Source organism: Durio zibethinus, chromosome 5 (assembly GCF_047325235.1).
Source record: "Durio zibethinus cultivar Kanyao isolate XHJ-2024 chromosome 5, ASM4732523v1, whole genome shotgun sequence".
NCBI classification, from domain to species: Eukaryota; Viridiplantae; Streptophyta; class Magnoliopsida; order Malvales; family Malvaceae; genus Durio; species Durio zibethinus.
The window spans coordinates 1967849-1980304 of record NC_143166.1 but is presented as its reverse complement, the minus strand read 5'-3'; the positions used below and the strand labels follow the sequence as shown (position 1 = coordinate 1980304).

At 29.7% G+C, this 12456-nt stretch overlaps 1 pseudogene; it reads right to left on the bottom strand.

The window, feature by feature from the left end:
- LOC149518655 (receptor-like protein kinase FERONIA pseudogene) overlaps nt 1-11969 on the bottom strand; it is a 52568-nt pseudogene extending 40599 nt beyond the window's left edge.
- Nucleotides 11970-12456: the final 487 nt, after the last annotated feature.

The window sequence follows — 12456 nt, the reverse complement described above, 5'->3', positions numbered from 1 at the left end:
TTCTTAAAGTTAACTATATGTGGTTCAAGGTTAAAAGTCTAAAGGTTCCCAAATTGTTCCTTACATCATTGCCTATTACAGACTAGTAAGGCACCTCAATCCTCACCCATTACAGGTTACAAGCGAAAAAAGTTCAATTTGAGTGGGAGTATTTCGCTAGCCACTACGAAAGCATTAAACCTCACAAAAGCAATAGGTACTTTACTCCCTCCAAGAGGGAAGGAGCTCAGGTATAGAGCTCATGTTATGCATATGCATATGAATGACAAAATTAACAAAGTAAATAAATATGAATGAATAAAAAATCTATACAAAAGGTTCAATTTTATTATGTTTTTGGATAACATAAATTTATTTGCTGGCCTGACTCTCAGACGTCCCCAGTGGAGTCGCCAAACTGTCATTACGTTTAGATCTGGGGATCTATCACTTGACATTGACTTAAAGAGTTGCTACCAATCTTTTTTGTTTAGGTGCGATTGGTCACCTAGAAATTTATCCTTTCAAGGAACACCTAAGCTTGACTAAAAGTCCTTAAAAAAATAAGTTCAGGTCTACTAACCAGAATATGGCTCAAGAGTTTGGTTATATGTGAGGAAGGTTATAGCACCCTCACAACGCCCATCAAAGATGGTACCAGCTTAAATTTGTGTTATTCAATAAGCCTTAAAAATTTTATCAAGTAATTAATTATTAAAAATTATTCTTAATTAACTCAAATACTTTTAGCTAAAATTAAAAAAATCTCTTCACCTAAAGAGTATGCAAGAAAACTACTATTTTATTTACAGATGCTCTATCGTCGGATTATTCAATATTAAAAATTTTCAAGAAAAGAAGAAATGAGATAAAAAAAAAAAAGGAATAATGATTCAATTTTTTATGCAAATCCTTTTTCTTTTAATTTTTTTTAAAAAAAAAAACTCATTGTTTTTGTACAAAAAAAATTGATACTTTCAACTTTTCCTTAAAGCATTTAGAGTTTTTATTTTAAGAAAAATTGATACTTTTAACTTTTTCTTAAAATGCTTTTCATGATAATTTTTATTTTTAAGAAAAATTGATACTTCCAACTTTTCTCAAATTTTTTTTTTAATTTTTGAAATTTTAATTTGGAAGAAAATTGATACTTTTAACTTTTCCCTAAAAATATATGTTTTTTAAAACCTTTTATTTTTCAAGAAAATTGATACTTTCAACTTTCTCTTAAAAAAATATTTTTTTTGTAATTTTTATTTTTTTAGAAAAAAAATTATTGAAAAGAAAAAGAAAAAATTAAAATTAAAATTAAGGAATACCAAATAATTCTAAATTAATAATTATTATTATTATTATAATAATAAAAATAAAAATAAATAAATAAAATTAAAAAAAAACCTTGGAATGACTTAGCTCGGCTTAAGAGACAGAATCGACTCAAATGTGCGGCTTAGTAGGAAAAGGCTCGATTGGAACCCAGACGGAGAAAAGGGTCACCGGTTCGGGTGCACTATGGGTTGGGTCGGATCTTGACAAAATGCACAGATCCTCTAGGTTTACTAACGCAAAAATGAAGTCGTGTTGGAGATGGTATATAAGGTTAAAACTCGATCTTCCTTCAGATTTTCCTTCCTTTTTTCTCTCTCTTCCCTTCTTTTCTCCCCTTTTCTCTAAACAATTTCAGATTTCGATTGAATGTTCTACCAAAATCTGAAAAAACACGTCGAAAACTTCAAAGTTTGTCAGAAACTTTGTCGAAAAATTCAAGTTTCACCGAAAAATTCATCGGAATCTAGAAATTTTCCAAAAAAAAATGCTAAAATCTCCAAAAAATTTTCTAAAAATTCTAGAGCTGCCTTCAAATTTTTTTTTTGCCTCTGTTTTATTTTGTTCTCTTCTATGTGTTTTTTGTGTGATTTATGGACTTATTTATAGAGATTGATCATAAGAGTTTTTGATCAATCCCAATTCCATCTTGGATTGGGATTCAATCTTTGAATCCAATCCAGACTCTGATTGAATCCCAAATTCACAACAGAATTTCAATTTTTTCTAATCCTAATCCCAGCTGAAAATCAATCAAGAAAAATATAAAGTCAAGAAAAAAATAATAATAGTAATAATAATAGATAAAAATATATAGATAAATAATAATATATGAATAGATAAATAATAAAAATATATATTAATAGATAAATAATAAAATATGTTAATAGATAAATAATTAAAAAATATATATTAATAAATAATAATAGTAATAAAAAATTAAAAAAATAAAAATAAAAATGCAAATAGGCTTACCCATTTGAACCAGGCCAAATTGATTCGAGCCTGGACCAAATTGGGTGTCTATAGTTACTATCACAGGTTTACTACTAAGTTAACTCTTAATGTATTGTTGGCCATGTCTACCCCCTTCTACTTTTAAAATCCCAATTCACTAATGTTTCATATCTATTTTTCCCATTTTGGTGCTTTTAAAATTAATTTTTTTCATTGAATGATAAATTTAATGAGTTGTTAGCACTTTTATTTTTGTAATTTATATTCGTAATTTGGTTGTTTTAAACATAAAAATATTTAGCTCCTTAAATTTTGCATATTTCTTTCTAATCAAAGTATGTTGACATTTATTATTATGTCTCTTTCATTTTCTAGTCAAAACAATTTCTTTCCATGCTGATAAAATATTATTAAAAATATTCAATTACTATTTATATTGTGCATATGATATTCATATAATTTAATTTCATGCAATCCTTACATTTTTGTTTTTGAAGCTCATAGTTTTAGTTTTTTAATATTGTATAACTTTTAGCCCTTTTTTTTTATAAATTATTAGTTTGATTTATTTTAATTCATCATTAATTTACGCATGCAATACTAATTAATTATATTATAAGTTACCAAATTTTATTAAAATTTACTAAATTTATATCGATATATTAATAAAATCTTGTCAAAGATTACCAAAATTGTATTCAAGATTACCAAAATTTTATAAAAGTTATCAAAAGTATATAAATGATTACTATAATTATAATATAAGTTAAAGAAATTATATCAATGATTACCAAAATCATATTAAAGGCTACTAAAATTTTTTCCTACTTTTATTCATTGTCTACGGGTTAACTAAATACTTTATTGGTTTTGGATTGTTCGCCTATGTAATTGGCTTATCTGTTTCACTTGTTACGAATTGATCAATTTATTGGCTTGTTATGGGTTAATTAGTGTATTGGCTTTGAATTATTTTTCTCTTATGGCTCTCTTGGAATCATCACAGCCTATTACAATGAAATTAGATGGAACAAACTACATTCATTGGTCTTATTTGATGTGAAATTTTTTAAAAGGAAAAATACTTTGGAAATATGTTACAGGTGATAAAAAAATGTCCAAAAGCTCTTGACAAATTGGAAAATTTTGTGTTTGAATATGAATAATGGGAGATTAATAATAGCAAAATTGTTACTTGGATTGTTAATATTGTTGCTCCTTTAATTAGTATGCAACTTGGGAAATTTGACACTGCTAAGGAAGTTTGAGATTTTCTTGACAAATGTTATGTTCAAATTGATTTTGCTAGAAGATATAAGCTTGAGATGGATCTTGCTACTTTGAAACAAAGAAAGGGACAATCAATTTCTTATTTTCATTCTAAAATGTCAATTATTTGGGATCAATTAGCTTTTATAAAACCTAAATGGATTGTTGATGTAGAATTATATTAACGACACAGAAAGAAAGTCATCTTACACAATTCATAATGGCACTTCAAGATGATTTTGAGTCTATTCGGGCTTCTATTCTACATCATGTCCCTTCTCTTTTTGTTGACATTGTTTTGTCAGAATTGATAGCTAAAGAAACTAGAAGAGGCATCCTCAATCAATCCAGATGAAGAGATGATACTATTTTAGTAATTGCTGCACGTTTAAAAAATTTTATCTCCAATTCATTTTGCTCATCTCAATGAATGGATTCTTCTATGATTAAACATTACTACTATCATGAGTTAGGACATACAAAGCATAATTACCCATAATTGAAAAAAAATTTGGCTTGCATAAAATGGGGTGAGTTGCTGCTGCAACGTTGTCTATAGAAACTTTTAATGTTAACTCTCACTCCACTATAAATCAAACTCAAGAGATTTTTCAAAAAGTTATTTCTAGTATGAGTAACAACTCTATGAGTAATAATTCTTCTACATCTGCATTATCAGTTACTCTAGGTACTGATTTTAATGATTGGATCATTGATTTTAGAGCTTTTAATCATATGACTTTTGATAATTCTATCTTTGACTCTTTAAGTCCTATTAGTTATTCACCTTCTATTCATACTACTAATGATTCAAATATATCTACTACTCATATTGGCTCGGTCTCATGTTTTCAAAATGTTTCTTTTGATAATGTTTTTTTGGTTTCATCACTTTCTATGAATTTGCTATCTATTGGTCAATTATATGATCAAATTCTTGATGTCATTTTTTTACTCTTATGGTCGTGTGGTGTAGGATTGCTTAACAAGGAAAATGGTTAGGACAAGCCATAAAATTGGAAGATTATTTTTTTTGGAAAACACACATGTGTCACATCATCCTTTTGGTCAATATGATCATCATTTTATGCAAAAATCCTTATTAGTTTCTGGCATTCAAAAGCTTTCATCTCTTTCCCTCTGGCATTGTAGGTTAGGACATGTTTCTTGTCTTAGACTTCAATATTTGGTATCTAGTAGCAACTTAGGTTATGTTAAGTTATAAACGTCCAATAATAGTATTAGTTACAAGCAAGCAAAATAGTTTATTTTACTTTTCAATAAAAGTGAATCAATTTCTTTATTTTCTTTTAATCTTGTTCATTCTGCTATATGAGCCCATCTTGTTTACTTACTATGGGGGTTATTATTATGTTATTTTTATTAATGATTATTCGAGGTACAATTGGATTTATTTGTTTCAGCATTGTTCGAATTTACTTAAAATTTATCAAGATTTTTTCGCCATGATCAAAACACCGTTCTTTAAAACTATTAAACATTTTCATGCTGATTCTGCTAGAGAGTATCAATCAAGTAATTTAAATGAGTTTCTTGCTTCTCAAGATACTTTTTTTGAATCATCTTATATTAATACACCATAGCAAAATGGTGCTGTTGAAAGAAAGTATTATCATATTATGGAAACCACTAAAGCCTTCTTGTTATCTTCATTGGTTCTTAAGAAATTTTGGGGAAAAGCTACACTTACTTCAGTTTATGTTATTAATTGAATTTTTTCATCTGTCATTGGTGGAATTTTTCTTTTTGAATGCTTGTATAACAATACTCCTAATTATTCTAAGCTTCATATTTTTGGTTTTACATATTTTGTTTTGCTTCCTAAAGTTCAGTGTGATAAATTATCTAAAAAAAATTGCTATTTATGTGTTTTTAGGGTATGGTATTGGACAAAAACAATATTGTTGCTATGATCCTATTGCACAAAAACTTCGTATTTCTCAGTTGTTACTTTTTAAAAAAATATTTTGATGTATTCATTTCCTCATTTTAAAAAATCTACCAATGATCCTCATGAGTTTCATATCTTTTTTTATCCTTTTGTTGATTTAAATGACTTTAATTAATCTTCCCATGTGTCTCAAAGTTCTCCAATTCCTCAGTAGATTCATCTAAATAAAACTTGTCCCATTACTGACTCTACCATAAGTAATCATACACCACCATTGTCTAATTCATTAGAGCAGTTTTGTTTCAAAACTTAGATGTTCAACACGTGAGCGAATTCCTTAAAAATGTTATCATGATTTTCATTGTTTCTTATCTACCATTCTTTCTATTTGTAAACCTAAATATTATCGTGAAGCAAGTTCTAATCTTCTTTAGCAAGCAGCTATGAAAGAAGAATTAGATGCCTTAAAGAAAACTCATACTTGGAATCTTATTGATTTACCTCTTTGAAAATCTATAATGGATTGTAAATGGGTGTACAAGGCAAAGACTAAATTAGATGGGTTTATCGAGAGATATAAAGCTAGGTTGGTTGCAAAAGGATTTACTAAGAAGTATGGTATTGACTATGAAGAAACCATTGCTCTTGTAGCTTGAATGACTTCTGTTCAAACTTTTATAGCTATTGCTTCTATTCGATGATGGATTTTATCACAAATGGATGTAAAAAATGCTTTCTTGAATAGAGATACTTGTGAAAAAGTTTATATAAAATCTCTTCTTGGATTGTTTTGCCAAACTAATCAAATGTGCAAGCTTCGACAAGCTTTATATGGTCTTAAAACAAGTATCGCGTTCTTGGCTTAAGAATTCAACACTATTATGCTTAACTCAGGATTTGTGGAAAGTCTTTATGATTTAGCATTATTTATTCGTCGATCTAGAAAATGTATTGTATTTTTGCTTCTCTATGTTGATAATATGGTGATAACTGGAAATGATAACCTTGGTATTTAGAATATAAAAAATCATCTTAGCAAAACCTTTGAGATGAAATATTGTGGTCCATTATGATATTTTTTAAGAATTGAAGTTGATTATTCCTCTCATGGATATGTCTTGTCTTAAGTAAAATATGCTTCTAATCTTATTTTTAAAGCTGGTGTATCTGATAATAAAACGTTTGACACTCCTCTCAAAACTAATGTCAAAATAAAAGCTACTAATGGAGAACTTCTCAATGATGCTACTTTGAATAGACAGTTGGTTGGTAGTCTTATATATTCGATAGTTAAAGACTTGATATTAGTCATGTAGTTCGAGTTGTAAACCAATTTATAACAGCACCTAAGATAATTCACTTTGCTGCAGTTCTTAGGATATTGAGATATTTGCGAGGAATGCTACATAAAGGTTTGTTGTTCTTATCAACTTTTAAACTTAAACTTCATGCTTTTTTTTTATTCTAACTGAGTTAGTGATGTTAATGATCGACATTCTACAACTGGTTATTATATTTTTTTGGGTGATTCTTTAATATCTTAGAAAAGCAAAAAATAAATAATTATGGTGCGTTTACATGTTGAAGCAAAGTATAGAGTTTTATTGGATGCTATAGCAGAAATTATGTGGTTGTGTCAATTACTTATAGATTTAGGTGTTGACATGCCTACTTCTATTCCATTCTTTTGTGATAGTAAAAGTGTAATTGAACTGGCTCATAATAATAATTTTCATGAATGGACAAAAAATATTAGAATAGATTGTCATTTTATCAGACAAGAGATACACAAAGGCATTATCATGCTATTGCATTTTTTTTTAATTACAAGTAGCGAATATTTTTACAAAGTCTATTTCAAGTTCACGTTTTTGTTATTTAGTTTCCAAAATCCAAATGTTTCATTTCGAACCATCTTTAGTTTGAGGGGTTGTTAAAATATATATTATGTTTAGTTGACTTATAAGGTTGGGCTTTATTTTTGGATATATCTCGTGGGCTTTAAACCCATTTATACATGTGTGTATATATATGCGTGTATTTTATAACCCTAAAAACAATATGATTTTTCACTATTCAAGTCATCAAAAATTTTATTAAAGGTATTTTAATCAATCACCTTTAACACTTTTTAGTCTAATTATAAAAAAAGTCTAATAATAAAAAAATTATTTAAATTAAAATTTATAAAAAAATTTACTAAATATATTTTAACCAATCACTTTAACACTTTTGGAATTAAAATTTTAAAATGTTAAATAGTCTCTACTTTTAATTTTAATTGATTTAAATTAAACATAAATAAATTAAGAAAAGTTGTATTTTCATTTGATGCGCAAAATCATTCTACTAATAAAATTAGTATAATAATAAAAAAGTTATTTAAATTAAATTTTATAAAAAAAAAATTTTAATGATAGTTTAATCAATTACTTTTAATATTTTTGGATTTAATTTTCTTAATAATATTTTAGTCAATCACGTTTAATAGTTTTTTAGTTTAATTCATTTAAATTAAAATTTATAAAAATATTTAGTAAAGATATTTTATCCAATTACTTTTAACACTTTTGGAATCAAAATTTTAAAAATTTAAGCAATTTAATTTCATGTAAACTCTATTTTTAATTTTAGTTGATTTTAATTAAATTTAAATAATTTAATAATATATATTTCAGAATAAATTTATTAATTTTAAAATTTATAAAGCTATTTAAGTCGATCACTATTAACACTTTTATTTATATTTTTTTATATAAATGATATAATCAATTAAAATCTGCCTACAAAAAAAAAATCATAATCATACCCAATTCATGGAACAAGAAAAGAAAATTAAAAAAAATAGTCATGTCTTCCAATTACCTGGAAAATGTCCTGTATCAAAAGGTTATAAGAAAAACAATAACCAACAATTGACAATTCATACTTAACCTTAATATAATCTTGTAATCACCATCAATCCATTTCTTGCTTTTTATTTTGAATTTTTAAGGGTCCATTCATAAAATGCACGTTGCGGTGCAATGAAAATCTTCTTATCAGACTCTCAAATGAACTGCTAGTCCTTAACTTGTTGCAGCTTGCATCATTATGGCAAGAGTAAATGTTCCATCCATTTTGTGGAAAGGCATAAAAATATAGCACAATAATGGTGCAAAATACTCGCCTGATTGATTTTTTTTTATTATGTTTTAATTTAACCTTTTAGTTTTTTTTTTTTTTTACCAAAATCTGTTCAAATTCTCACTAACCAAAAATTGCAAGACTATAATGAAATGACATTGGGAAGATCTCATTATTGGATTTTTTGGCCAATCAAAGCATTAAGGTACCAATTTAATTTGAAATTGGTCCTCTAAACAAACACAATAATTTACTTTAGTTCAATATTAATACTTAATAGGAAAATAAAATGATTAGTTAATATTTTAATTTAAGAAACAAAATTAATTAAGGAAAGTTTATTTTAATAATTAAAAACTTCAGTGTTAATAAAAAAATAAATAAAACTAATCAATATTTTAATTTAATAAAAAGTCATTAACTAGGGACAAAATAATTAACTTAAAAAATTATCAAGGATACATGTCTATAACATTATGAAAAATGTGCAATGGTGAATTGGGTTTGATCGAGTTGTATTGGAATAGTTTTCGATAAAATGTGATTTAATTTGTAACGTAAAAAAATTTTTTTAAAAAAATTAATTACTTTGATTTTATTTTTAAATTATTTTAATTTAATTAGTTATAAAATAAATAATGATTCAAAGGTGAATTCTAATTGATTAGATTATGAGTTTTTGAACTTTAATTGACCAAATTATGTGTCTTTTATCTTAATCTAAGTAAGTGTGATAAATCTTCAATTAAAATTTTTAACCAACTAAATATTTAATTTAATTAATTAAATCATTTTCACCAAATTTGAACACGTGCATGGATCTTATCAACTTAGCGTAGTATTCAGAATCTACTATAATCTATACAGAATCTCGAAGGATTCTAAAACCACCACGTGTCCATTTTTTTATAAATGTTTTAGGGAAAACCTGCTCGGGTTGGGGGAAGCAGCAGTTGGACAGGTGGTGTTTTGCCAACTCTACGTTACAGGCAGATATTCCCTTCCTTTTGCTTTTCTTAATCCTTTCCTTTTCCCTCCATCACTCCCAACGCCTCCCCTCCTCTCTAGTCTCTTCTTTCTAACTCCTTTTAACTCAACAACACTACACTAAACAAACAAAATAAATCTATCAACAACTCTGTACCACTGTAATTTATGGCAATGGCTCACCAAAGTTCTGATCGCTTAACCTCTGTTGGTACGCGCTATTGAATTAGAATCTCCGTAAACGAAGAAAGAAAAAAGAAGCCTTCTTTTTAGGCTGTTCATTTTCAATGTTGCTTCTATCGGTGTTGTGGGTTTAGTTCTAAAAAAGCTTTAGAGGAAACCATCAGCCAAAGGCAAAGGAGGAGCAGGTAGGACCCGCCTTCCGACTCAAACAACAACCAAAGCGGTAATGATGAGATTGGGCAATGGAACCAAGAATAGAAATTCCCGGTGGGCAAATGATGAGCCGAAGCCGGTAATTCACCTTCCTCATTTCATGAAAGATTTTACTGGAGGTATCCAATTTGACCCTGAAATTCCAACTTTGGATAGTAGGTTGTTAGAGATTAAAAGAATGTTGCCATCTGGATTGCCATTGGATGTTAGACTTGAGGGAGCTAGGTCTCCTTCACTCGAACCTTCAAAGAATAGGAACTTGCATGTTTTAGTTGAGGCTGAAACACAAGAATCACTTGATGTTGCCGCTGCAACGGTGGAAAAACTCTTGCAGTCTGTTGATGAAGTATTGAATGAGCATAAGAGGTTTGACATTTGTTTTTATTTTTCATTTTCTTTAAATAAACTTATACAATATATACAAAATTTGTTGCGCCTGAAACAATAATCACAACAATACAGAAGCAATAAACAACAATCAATAATCAAATGTGCAGAAAAAATAAAGCACACCAAAATTTACATGAAAAACCCTCCAGTGTATAGGAAAAAACCACGGGCCACCAGAAAAATCTTCACTCTCAAATAATAGTTATACAAAGTTCTTCTCTAGCTAAAACTAGAACTAATCAACAACTAGAGAAACAATTGGAGAAATCTCACCAAATAAGTGATTCAACAAATACACCCTAGATTTGTTCCTAGAGAGCTTAAAACCCAATCTTCACCGTTCAGAATGTATAACTCTGAATCATAAACCTACTGACAAGGTTCCAACTCAATCGAACCACGGATCGACTTCCGTTTAACCAACTCTCCCTTCTCCTTTTTCTCTCTCTGCTTTTCTTCTTTTTCTCTGCTTGGTTGTCGACACACACCTTAAACAACCCCACATCTTTTTTATTAAATAGCTAGGGCTCTGTGTAAAATAAAAGATCAAGGCCCATGGCCTTTACTTGATCCAAAACTACTTACATGAGACTGGACCCCATTTTCCTAACAAAATTAAAACCACACCAGAAGAGTAAACATCTGATTTGCGAGTTAAAGTTCCGTTTCTGCCATATTCAGGGTCCAAATATCCAAAGGTACCCTTTGGTCCTGAGTTGACTCGGTTCCTAGAGGATCTCGCAGTCTTGCCTACTTTTGACAGGCCAAAATCTGAGACTTTGGCCACCCAATATTGATCCAGGAGTATGTTTGTTGATTTGATGTCCCGGTGAATGATGGAATGCTCTGTGCCCGTGTGGAGTTAGTGTAATCCACGAGCAGCACCAATGCAAATCTTGAGCCTCTGAGTCCATAACAGTGGTGGATTTTGAGTCCCGTAGAGATGATCACGTAGAGTGCCATGAGCCATGTAATCATATATCAGGATCAACTCATTGTCCTCTTGACAATATCCAAGCAAAGATACAATGTTCATGTGACGAAAAGTGGAGAGCAATTCGATTTCAGTTTTGAACTCTTGGACTTCTTGGTGGGACTCAGGATTTTTGCGCTTAACTGCCACTTTGGTGAACCCATCTTCCAGTAGACCCTCATAAACCTGACCGAACCCGCCACAACCAAGCACAAGAGCTTCACTGAAATTATTAGTGGCAGCTTTTATATCTTCCAAGGGAAATTGAATGGCAATGATCTGAAGATTTAACATTTAGGCTGCCTGTTTTACCAAGGTTTTTCTCGTAATGTTTCGAAATCCAATGAGAAACCAGGTAGACTGTTAGAGAGACTAGACAAATTCCAAAAACCATACCCAGAACCAATCCAAGGTAGATATTAGATGGAGTAGTCTTGCCCCGACTATCTACTTGAACATGAGCTGCAAGATTGTTACTAGTATCGCTCAACTTCAAGATCTCAACTCCATTCAGTATTACATCAGCAAGTTGTGGCTTTGAATCAGTGTTAGGCTGCTAGGCAAGCCAAAGATCATTTCTTCCTTCTTTCATTCCTGAAACCGTGATTATATAGTCTTTATGCATTGCAACCAAAGGACCACCAGCTATAGAAACTATATCCAGGCAGCTTTCCACTGTCTTGTTGTTGATATACACGTTGAACACTCTCTCTTTCACTTCTGTTACATATAGTTGAATCTCTCAGAAATGAAGCCTAACAATGTATTTGAAACCTGAGTCAACGGGAAATGTCCATGTCAGATTGTACCCCACATTGTCAGCCTCATCACTACCACCAATTGTCCTGACTGTACTGTACAGGTCCCCGGGTGCTCCATATTCACTTAATGTCCAAGAGCTTTTATTGTAGTCTATATGACATCATATGCTTCAATAGCAGTGCCATTTCTAGAACCCTGTATGTGTAGATGGTCATCCAGCCCAATCCCGAACGGCTGATTCAGACTGTCACTACCTGCGTTGATTCTGTGAAGTATCTGAAGCGCAGGTTCGTCTTGACTGGAGGTAGCATTGGAAGTTTTCTTCACTTCATAATCAGAGAGTTTGAGGGACATTGAGTAAATCTCTATCCCATTTACA